Source organism: Pan troglodytes, chromosome 5, assembly GCF_028858775.2.
Source record: "Pan troglodytes isolate AG18354 chromosome 5, NHGRI_mPanTro3-v2.0_pri, whole genome shotgun sequence".
Classification (NCBI taxonomy): domain Eukaryota; kingdom Metazoa; phylum Chordata; class Mammalia; order Primates; family Hominidae; genus Pan; species Pan troglodytes.
In genome coordinates, this window is record NC_072403.2 from 86620530 (window position 1) to 86633216 (window position 12687).

Sequence of the window (12687 nt, forward strand, 5' to 3'; positions counted from 1 at the left end):
CTCTTCCAACTCTGTTTCTAATGAGCTAAGGGAATCTGTACAAATCTCTTTGGGACTTGCCAAGCAGTAGGCGTTAGATTTTGTCATCCCTTCTTTGGAACCTATGTAAAAGATAATCAGTAAGGGTGGTGATCAAGGCTGCCATTCCCTGTGATAAGTCCTAGAGAAATGCAGAAAAAACTCTAGTAAGAAAAGGAAAGCCGTAGTGAGAGATCTCTTTGTTTAATGTATCAACTCTGAAAGCAAGTAATTCTTCAATATTTATAGTAACTATGAGAAACCATACAAATTAATAGGCAGGTAAACCACTGACATATTTTAAAAGTTCTAATGATTATGATAGAAAATTGTTCTTTTGCTCACAAACTGAATTTATTCAGTTAAAGGAGGACTCAGAGTGGGGCAGAAGAGAAGGCCAGGAGAGAAAATTCTGACCTGAGACCAATGCTATTTTGTTTTCATTTTTACTTGTATTTTATTTGGTAAAATACAAATAACATGAAATTTATCATCTTAACCTTTTTTAAAGTGTGCAGTTGAGTAGTGTTAAGTACATTCACATTGTTATGCAGGCACTCTCCAGAACTCTTTATTTTGGAAAACTAAACTTTTTATCCATTAAACAACTCCCTGCTGTTTTGCTTTCAAATATTTTAGAAATCATTATGCTTATGAGTACAGAACAGATAATTTCTATTTTTTAACCCGCTAAGATACCAACAGGTACTATGGAAGGCTTTTTGCTTACTACCTGCTCAATTTATTTGAGGGAGTTAAAACACTTCCAAAATGTAAGTCCAACTAGTTCATTTTTTGTTTCTATTTTATCAGTGTCTTTAGGATGATATGGCTATGTTTGAAAGATCGATGGATCAGGAATTATTATTTCAGTCCCAGGACAGTATGTTTTTTAAAAAATACAATATAAAGATGATGTAATGACATGAGATAAACTCTTTAACTGATTATGGCATTATACATCACCATTAAACGATTAAAAAACATGCTATTTTATAAAGATAATGTTAATCAACAGTGGCTGGCTCTTTCAAAGTCTTCACTTGCTTTCCACACAGTACATTTTAAAAATAGTATCTCACAATTTTCTAATAACTAATAGTTAAAAAATTTTCCTTTGGAAATCTTATAACTTGAAAGACGTTCTTTTAAAAAATGGTCCACATAGTTGTTGGGGCTGGTAAGGATAGGGAAGTGTGGTAGAGGATAGTGGCCCTGGCATCAGATCTAAATAGATTTGGGCCCAGGCTCTGCCACTTTGTAACTGTTGGTTATAGCTTTCCTTTTCTACTCAGTTTATCTATGAAATGAAAAAAAATAATGCAATAATGCATGTAAAGTTCAGCATAGTGCATGACACATAGGAAACAGTTAATATAAGTCACTGATTATTAAAATAAGAAAAATGGGTACATACATACACACAGTGTCCTTTATTCCATTTACCAATGTCCGAGATTGAAGTATTTCTTTAAAATATGATGCAAAGACCTCCAGTATCTTTGTTCTTAGACACAGTCTAGAAAATACTTGGCAGGTAAAATGTAGAACCACCTATGGTTCCTAGTTTCCTAGTTCCCAGAAGACCCCATTCTCCTCACTGCTGAGGGCTAATATTCTAAATACAAATACTATCAGCTTCATCTTACTCTATTTTATTAATTATTTCTCTTCTATTTCCTTCCTCTCTCTTATCCTCTCTAGAAAGAAGACTGACTGAGATGTGTTGGCGGGCTTCTCAAGATCCCTATCGATGGAAGAAGGCTGACATGAGTTGCCCATAGTCCAGGTACACTGAGTAGGACTGCAAAATCAGTGCTAACAGCTGCCGATCATTCTTCATCATAATGTTAAGATGAAAATGTTTTTGGAGGAATATACTTTAAATTCTGGGTGGTAACAATATCTTTTAAAAAGATTATTTGTGTATTTTTAATATTTTGGCAACAAATATGTCACTTTTATAACCAGAAATAGTAAACATTTAAAGAAAAGAAAGAAATTGACAGTTCTCAGTAAACTATCACAAGAGCAAAAAACCAAACACCACATATTCTCACTCATAGGTGGGAATTGAACAATGAGATCACATGGACACAGAAAGGGGAATATCACACTCTGGGGACTGTGGTGGGGTAGGGGGAGGGGGGAGGGATAGCATTGGGAGATATACCTAATGCTAGATGACGAGTTAGTGGGTGCAGCGCACCAGCATGGCACATGTATACATATGTAACTAACCTGCACAATGTGCACATGTACCCTAAAACTTAAAGTATAATAAAAAAAAAAAAGAAAAAAAAAAAGAGAGTGTTCATCCAGGGCAGGAACACTTTCTGTTCCCTTTCTGCTGTTCCCACCACAATTTTTAAGAATCTTGACTACATGGAGATGTAGATGACTTGGACATCTGGATTATGCATTTTATTGTTCTTGTCATTCCTCATGACATTTCTGACAACTTCCCTTAGGCATAAAAAACTCTATGAAGTACATTGGCACATGACATATATATACATACACTCTTGTCATTCCTCATGACATTTCTGACAACTTCCCTTAGGCATAAAAAACTCTATGAAGTATATTGGCACATGACATATATATACATACATATACACATACATACATATGTATGTATATGATTGTTCAAATATATATATTTATATTTATATTTCCTTCCTGGAGTTTCTACATGTAAATTAAATTGAAAATGTGCAAATTATTTCCTTTATTTTTCTGCTTTTTGGCCTGAGAGGTTTTCTCACACATTTACTTTTTTCTTCTATTGATATGACGTTTGAGAATGTTGCGTGCTTAAGCTTGTATCTTATCTTCTATAGAAGCCTTTGGTATATCAGATAAATTTCTCTTGTTCATATGGGGTATATTTCAGTGGAATGACCCATTGATGTATACAGTTAAAAAGAGTAAACATAGTGGCACTAAAAGCATTTTCTGAAAACATGTTGAAAATGAAATTGATAATATATTTTAAAATTTACTTAGAAGAGCAATATCTCTGGTACATGGACATATTTTTCTTGCTTGGAATTTTTCTAAATTTCTGTATATCTATTTTAAGAAATTATAACAGAACATTTACAACTTCCTTAGTGAGAAAAAAAGGTAATTTCCTATACCACTTGTTCCATATGCCCCTGTTATGTCAAAATCTCTAACATTTTATTTTTTTGGTCCAGTCAGCTATGTCAGGAAACACATCAGTTCACGACACAGGAACAATCCTTGAGTCTATTTTCTTATACTGCTTTTAATTGTTTTTTTTTCCTTTGTGAGTCAAGGACATCAGTTTCAATAAGCCTGGTGTATCAGTAAGCATGTGGACCACCTAATCACATAGACTGATAGAAAGCAGCATAATATACTATGGGCCAGGAGCTTCAGCTTCCTGGATCACTTCTTCCCCAGAAATTCCTTACAAGAAACCTGCTCTGCCAGACTAGGTCGAAGTAATTACCACAAAACTTGGTGGACTCCCTCTTCTCATGTGGCAAATTTATCTCAAAATAATTTTTTTAGAAAAAAATGAATAGCCTTACTCATAAATATGAGTAACAAACGTCATACTCAATTTCTAAAAATTTTGAAAAGAAACTAAACAGAATGGAGGAGATTTGCAATAGGAAAACTTTGATGAGTAGCTCTTGAAATAAGTGGGAAAGAGTCTGCTCTATTTACAGAGACTTTCCAAGTCCACAGAGGCACATATTGAATATATTATGGGCCATTTTCTCCTCCTTTAATACGTAAGATGCTTTTTTTCTTGGATTCTCTTAATTTTTAATGTACTGATTGTTCATACTTTGGCTGCCTAGTGCATAAAAAATAAGCCTCATCATGATGATTTTTCAGAGAACTTCTCTAATCTTACCTGTATATGGCATGTGTCATTGTATTGATCATCTCTGATGTGAACAGACAGGACAGCACTTTCAAACTCTATTTGGCAAATCTCCAGAAGTGAGTGATGAGTTCTTAGGAAAATGCAAAATTAATTAAGATAATGACATTTATTGGGTATTCAGACTTTCATATATGTGTGTATATGTATATGTATGTTACAGTATTTAGCATATTAAAATGCTGTGATGATTTTATTACATTTTATTATTTATACAGCATAGCAATATAAATTATTCTCTCCTCTATGTTAGCTTGTTGTACCATGATGATTTTTTACCATATTAGATTGTATTATAACACTTCTTTACGTGAACTGAGATTATCTCTAATGCAATGACTGGGTCTTACTCTTCCTTGGCTTTGGAGTGCTTTGCGTGATTATTGGCACATAGTAGACAGCCAACACACACTAGTTCGGTGAGTGAAAAACAGATAGATGGTTAAATGGATGGTGGGCAGTCATAAGCATATATTCAATGCTATAATATTGTCTGTAAAACAAATGTAAGAGATTTTACTAGATTTTTCCTATAGAGCTCATTAGAATTAAGCATGATGTAAATAGAATGATGAAGTAATACTATATAACAGAGTTTCTCATCAGTGGCAATGTGAACAATTTGGATGAGATAATTCTTCATTGCGTGTGCTATCCTGTGAATTGTAGGATATATATCAGCGTCTCCGGCCACTACCCAGTAGATGCCAATAGCTATCCTACTCGCTCCAGCTCTGAAAACCAGAAATGATTGCAGACATTGCCAGTTATCTGTGAGGCAGGGAGGGAAAAAATCCCCTTCAATGAAGAATCTCTGTATACAGTGTCTGATTTCAGGATAGTATTACACATTTGTATTACATTTTTCCTTTTCCAAAATCTAAGTACATAATTGGGCAGGGAAATAAAGGGAAAAGTAATGACATTTTCTGCCCAGATTGGGCAAAATGGAAAGCAATCTTTGTCTTCCAGAAAATTGGTTTCAAGAAATGTTATTTATTCTTGTAAGCTGCATATTTTCAGGCTGTAAAGTAAAAATAAATCTCTGGATGCTAAAATCCTAGTGGTTAAAATTCATGGGCTCTCCATGTGGTTTCCTCCTACAACGTATAAATTCCCACCTCTGTTGGAAGAACCCTACAGTGCCTTCTTGCATGTTTTGTGTTTGGCTTCTATTTTAGAACTGATCTGGCAATTTTCCTAATTAAATATACCCATCATCCAAATTCTGCAGGATTTGTCTCTATTTTGTTTCCTTCTACAGGCTGTACAAAATCTGAGTCCTGAACTCCTTAGTTTGTACATAAAATTTAATTAAATCTAATTATCATTTTACCGACATGTTTCCAAAATACTCACATTAAAAAAAATTTCCTCACTAAAGAGTCAGATAAGATAAATTCTATGTAATAAGTGAAGAATAACGAAATGGAAACCTAGAGAATTAGGAAACTGTGAGCATATTACTGACAGAACTAGAAGTAAATCTAGTGTCTTCAGTCCCAATTCCAAATTCTGAACTTGAACTTACACATATGTAAGAACGGCCTTGCGAGCTTGTTAAAAAATGCACATTTTATGCAGCATATGCAGATCATCTGCTTCTGTGGGTGTCTGTCCAATAATTTCCTTTCTTTACAATATTTATTTATTTATTTATTTATTTATTTTTAGTATCTTGAGTGCCCAAGGTTGCCATCATTATACTAGTCTGGTCATGGTCCACCTTTTACAGGACTGTTCTGATTATTTTGTTTTTTCCCTTTTTTCCAATTTCCACTCTTCTCTCCCTTTTCCTACCATGCACATCTACCTTAATATGTTTAATGCATATTCTTAGATATCTGTGCATCTTTGTAAGATCTATAGGTTGTTTTGACTGTACCTGTGTTTTTAATTTTCAAAAATGGTATTTAAAAATACCACAGATCACTTTACGGCTTTAATTTTTTTTATCAGCACTACGTTATTAATATTTATTCACATTGCTATGTACATTCAGTTCTTTTGAAGGTATAGTTTTTACATAGTATACACTCAACACATTGCCTTGTTCATTTCCTTGAAATGGACACCTGAATTATTTCCATGTCCCAGTTGCCATACTCAAGGTAATGTTGAATGCCATCAAATTCCTTGATTGGCTTGTGAGAAAGTTTCTCTTCTGAAGACTTGTTTCACTGGGTCATAAGAAAATATATAATAAAATTTTACACATAACATTCAGAATGCTGGCAGGGAAGGATATATTCATGAATGCCACTACGGTGTTACACTTCAGCTCTCATCCCCGACCCCACATATTCTCACCAATATCTTGCACTATCTTACCTCAATCTTTGCCAATACCACTAGTATTAAATGCATCTTTTGCCTGTATTTTTAGTATAAACTGTATCATCCTGTGATAATTCTAATATTGGGCATCTTTAATTATTTTTCTTGGACATTTGGATTCTCTATTCTGGTAACCGCCTGTTGTTTTCTCAGTTTTATGTTGCTTTGTTTATTTTCATGTTTATTTCTTATATCTATTAAACGAAATATCTCTGTCTGTTTTAGACATTGTGAATGATTTCTGACAGATTGTTAGCAGGCTGTTAATATTTTTGTGAAAAAACTCAATTTTAATAATATCGCCTCTATTGATTAATTCATACCTCTAATCTATTTGGTATTTAGCTTTGTGGATATTGTAATGTAGAGATTCAACTATATTTTTTTCTCTTTCAAGTTTGCTGATTTGTGGTGCCCTCTGTATGATAAAGTTCCTATATATATCCATAATCCTATTTCTGGGTCATATTCGGTTCCATTGATCTACTGATATGATCCTCTACCATTACCACAATGACTCATTTTCTTGCTCTTTCTTACTTGTCTTTCTTGTCTGTCCTTCCTTCCTCTTCTCTTCTGTTTTTCTTTCTCACTTTCTTTCTTTTCTCCTCTATTCCCCTCTTCTTCCTTCCTGTTAAAATTTTCATCACTGTTCTGTTAAAAAATTCAATCACCATAGTTTTGTAGCATATCTATTATAACTTGTCAGTCAGTGTTCTCTAGAGAAACAGAACCAATAAGAAAGGCAGATAGATAGATAGATAGATAGATAGATAGATAGATAGATAGATAGATGATAGATACATACATACCTACATACATAGATTGATCTTAGAGAGAAAAAAAGAGTTTTTTTAACCCTTTTCCCATTTAGAAAAACAAAGTGCAGCTTGCTGCCAGCATTTATTCTACATGAACAAACACACTTTTTGAGGATGAAGCAAATTTGACTGATTTTCAATGTAAAAATAAAATAAAAACAGTTCTTGGAGTTATTTCTAAACAGCACTAACATCAGAATCATCTGAATCATCAGGATCATCTATTTCAGAAACATCAGATTCATCAAATGAATTCTCGCTGTTCAAGAACGATGTTAACATCATGAATAGGAATTCCACATTTTCTAGGATTTGACATTTTCAGCAGTTGAGAATTACTATATTTTGTAAATGCAAATACCACTATTAAAACCAGAATGCTGTAAATAGAATGTCTTTTGTTTCCAAAGTTGACATACTAGAGCAATGCAAAAATAATAATAAAAGCAAAATATTTCATGGCAAAATTATCTCGGGGTAACCACTGCAGCAAAAGTGCTGTGTTCTCAGGGCAAATGGGCAAAGGATTAAGGAACTGGCTCATGTGAGTGTGAAGAATCAAAACTCTGAAATCATTAGGACAGGCCAGCTGACTATAAACTCAGGCAGGATTTCTATGTCACAATCTTGAGGCGGAATTCTCTATTCTTTGGAAAACCTTAGTGTTTACTCTCAAAACCTTCAAGTTACTAAGTGAGTCTCCCCTATATTATCAGGAGTAATCTCATTTACTTCAGGTCAACCAATGGCAGCTATTAGTTATATCTACAAGATACTCTCACAGCAATATCTAGACTAGTGTTTTGTTTTGTTTTGTTTTGGTTTTGGTTTTTTTGTTTGTTTGTTTGTTTTTTGAGATGGAGTCTTGTTCTGTTGCCCAAGCTGGAGTGCAGTGGCAAGATCTCAGCTCATTGCTACCTCTGACTCTCGGGTTCATGCCATTCTCCAGCCTCAACCTCCCAAGTAGCTGGGACTACAGTTGCATGCCACCACACCCTGCTAATTTTTTTGTATTGTTAGTAGAGATGGGGTTTCACCATGTTAGCCAGGATGGTCTTCATCTCCTGACCTCGTGATCTGCCCACCTTGGTCTCCCAAAGCACTGAGATTACAGGCATGAGCCACCATGCCTAGCCTAGACTAGTGTTTTATCAGACAACTGGGCATCATAGCCTAGACAAGTAAGTACATAAAATTAACCATCATGGTGTTGGAAAAACTGTATGCAGAAGAATTAAACTGGACCCCTACATTTCACCATATAGAAAAATTAACTCAAAATGGGTTAAAGACTTAAATGTAAGACCTCAAACTATAAAAAATCTAGAAGAAAACCTAGGAAATACTCTTCTAGTCATTGGCCTTGGCAAAGAATTTATAAGGAAGACCCCAAAAGCAAATGCAACAAAATAAAAAATAGACAAATGGAACTTAAACTAAACAGCTTCTGCACAGCAAAATAAACTATCAACAGAGTAAACCACCAGCCTACAGAATGGGAGAAAATACTTGCAAACTATGTATCTGACAAAGCATTAATATTTAGATTCTGTAAAGATTCTAATATTTAGATTTTATAAGGAATTCAAACAAATCAACAAGAAAAATAACCTCATTAAAAAGTGAGCAAAAGACAGACATTTCTCAAAAGAAGATATACAGACAGCCAATAAACATTTGAATAAAATGTTCAACATTACTAATCATCAGAGAGATGCAAATCAATGAGATGCAAAACACTGAGATACTATCTCACATCAGTCACAATGGCTATTATTAAAAGTCAAAAACAGCAGATGCTGCTGAGGCTGTGGAGAAAAGGGGAAACACTTATACACTGTTGGTGGGAATACAAATTAGTTCAGCCCCTGTGGAAAGCAGTTTGGAGATTTCTCAAAGAACTAAAAATAGAACTACCATTTGACCCAGCAATCCCATTACTGAGAATATACTCAAAGGAGCATAAATTGTTCTAACAAAAAGACACATGCAGCACTATTCACAATAGAAAAGACATGGAATCCCAACTGCTTGTCAATGGTGGATTGGATGAAGAAAATGAAGTATATCCCTATGGAATACTACACAGCCATAGAAAAGAACAAAATCATGTTCTTTGCAGTAACATAGATGTAGCTGGAGCCTGTTAGACTAAACGAATTAATGCAGAAACCAAAAACCAAATGTTACATGTTCTCACTTATAAGTGGGAACTGAATCTTTGTTCATGTAGACATAAAGATGAGAAAAATAGACACTGGGGATTTCATAAGGAGGAAGGGAAGGAAGAGTACAATGACTGAAAAGCTTCCTATTGGGTACTATTGTTCACTATCTAGGTTATAGGATCAATGGAAGCCCAAACCTTAACATCATACAATATAGCTTTGTAACAAATCTCTACATGTACCCTTTGAATGTAAAACATAAATGGAAATTTTAAAAATAAAAAAATAAAAATCATGATCTAACTTAAAAATTTCACCATTATTATCATGGGGATTCATCTACATTTGCACTTTTTTTCCAAAATTATTTAAGCTTTTGGATTTGAGGAAATTTCTTAAAAATTTGTGTTGGCCTAAGAATTGGAATTGCAATGATTCACTAGTTAAATTGGCAAGAATTAACATCTTGATAATATTAAGTCATCCAACCATAATCATAGTATGTTTTCTTTTTTTATTTTTATTTTATTATTATTATTATTATTATTATTATTATACTTTAAGTTTTAGGGTACATGTGCACAATGTGCAGGTTAGTTACATATGTATACAAGGACTTCATGTCTAAAACACCAAAAGCAATGGCAACAAAAGCCAAAATTGACAAATGGGATCTAATTAAACTAAAGAGCTTCTCTGCACAGCAAAAGAAACTACCATCAGAGTGAATAGGCAACCTACAAAATGGGAGAAAATTTTCGCAACCTACTCATCTGACAAAGGGCTAATATCCAGAATCTACAATGAACTCAAACAAATTTACAAGAAAAAAACAAACAACCCCATCAAAAAGTGGGCGAAGGACATGAACAGACACTTCTCAAAAGAAGACATTTATGCAGCCAAAAAACACATGAAAAAATGCTCATCATCACTGGCCATCAGAGAAATGCAAATCAAAACCACAATGAGATACCATCTCACACCAGTTAGAATGGCAATCATTAAAAAGTCAGGAAACAACAGGTGCTGGAGAGGATGTGGAGAAATAGGAACACTTTTACACTGTTGGTGGGACTGTAAACTAGTTCAACCATTGTGGAAATCAGTGTGGCGATTCCTCAGGGATCTAGAACTAGAAATACCATTTGACCCAGCCATCCCATTACTGGGTATATACCCAAAGGACTATAAATCATGCTGCTATAAAGACACATGCACACGTATGTTTATTGTGGCACTCTTCACAATAGCAAAGACTTGGAACCAACCCAAATGTCCATCAATGATAGACTGGATTAAGAAAATGTGGCACATATACACCATGGAATACTATGCAGCCATAAAAAATGATGAGTTCATGTCCTTTGTAGGGACATGGATGAAACTGGAAATCATCATTCTCAGTAAACTATGGCAAGAACAAAAACACAAACACCGCATATTCTCACTCATAGGTGGGAATTGAACAATGAGAACACATGGACACAGGAAGGGGAACATCACACTCTGGGGACTGTTGTGGGGTGGGGGGATGGGGGAGGGATAGCATTGGGAGATATACCTAATGCTAGATGACGAGTTAGTGGGTGCAGTGCACCAGCATGGCACATGTATACATATGTAACTAACCTGCACATTGTGCACATGTACCCTAAAACTGAAAGCATAGTATGTTTTCTCTAGCTATTCAGACCTTTTTTAAAGTTGTTGTTCTTTGAAATAATTGAAAAGAAATAACTTTAAAGCCTCCTATAGTTAGTTGTTTTACAATAATATTTTTTAAATATATTAAAATCTTAATAAACCTTCAGGTACTTTCTCTATTACTCCTGCTAAGTACAGCTGAAAACTCTGTACATTATATATAAAACAAACATAAGAAGACGCTGAAAGGTAGAAAGAAGAAGGTAGACAGGCTGCAAACCTCAGAATTTAAGAAAGGACACAGCAGTGAGTTACCTGGATTGCCTTTTTAGCCCATATATGCTGAACTGAGTGTTAGAGAAACCAACAACTGTGAAACACCAACAGGCACAAACAAAAAAGAAGCACAAAGAAAAGCTTCTTCTCCCTAGCTCAAGAATCAGAAGACAGGAAACCCAGAAAGACAGAAAACTTTTAGATAATAACCTCTTTATTTCAGCCAAACCTATTGAAAATACTATGTGGTGCCTCCACTAACAGCCAGCACAAGGCAGGTGTGGAGCCCGGACTTCTATCCATGCCAGGTGCCCCAACTTCCCACCTGGGGTAGTGTCAGAAGGTTGAGTAAGAAGTCTAGATTTTCATCCTTCTCAGGTGGTAACAAGGTCAACTTTCCCTTCCCTTCACTACAACGGTAATGTCAGTGGAGACCTGTGGAGAGTCGGGATTTTTACCACTGCCCAGAGGTAACCAGGCCATCTCTCCCAAAGAATCAGTGGAGGCCATGTGGGAAAAAGTAATGAGGCACCCCACCCTTCCCAGCCAGGTAGGCATCCGTGGTGACCTAGTGGAAAGTTAAAACTCCCATCACTGTCAAGCGGTAATGAAAAGCCTGTCCCTTCCCATGGTGTCAAAAGATGCTGAGTGAAGAACATAAACTTCCACCCTCTTCTGGCAGTAAAAAGGCAGTGCCCCTTCCATAGAGTGCATGGTTCCAGAGGAGGTAAGAAATATTTAAGTAAGATTTGAAGTCTCATAACATAAAATCCCAAATGTTCAAATTCAAATATTACTTGTCATGCTTACGATTTGATTAAAAGATAATTTCAACTTGAAAGAGGAAAGGCAGCCATACAATAGAATATTATTCAGCCTTAAAAAAAGAAGAAAATTCTGCAGTATGTGAGAAAGTGGGTTAATTCTTGAAGTCATTAAACTAAGCAAAATAAACCAGATACAAAAGAACAATTCCTATATGTTTCCACTTATATAAAGTACCTAAAATAGGCAAATTCATAGAATTAAATAGTGGAATGGTGATTTACAGAGTCTAGCAGGGAGGGAGAAGTGGTAAGCTACTAATCACTGGGCACAAAATTTCAGTTAAACAAGATGAATAAATTCTAGTGATCTGCTGTACAACATTGTGCCTATAGTTAACAGTATTTTATTTCACATTTTAAAATTTGTTAAGAGGATGGATATCATGTTAAGTGTTCCTACAATTAAAAAAAAGACAATCAGCCCATAAACCCAGCATTGTTGGAGGCTGAGGTGGGAGGACTGCTTGAGCCTAGGAGTATGAGGCTACAGTGAGCCATGATCATGCCACTATACTCCATCCTTGGTGACAGAGTGAGACCCTGTCTGCATCATAGCTCCTGTGGTGGCAAACCACATTTGACTATCTCACAGCAGTCAGAATGGCTATTATAAAGAAGTCAAAAAACAACAGATGCTGATGAGGTTGCAGAGAAAAGGGAACACTTAT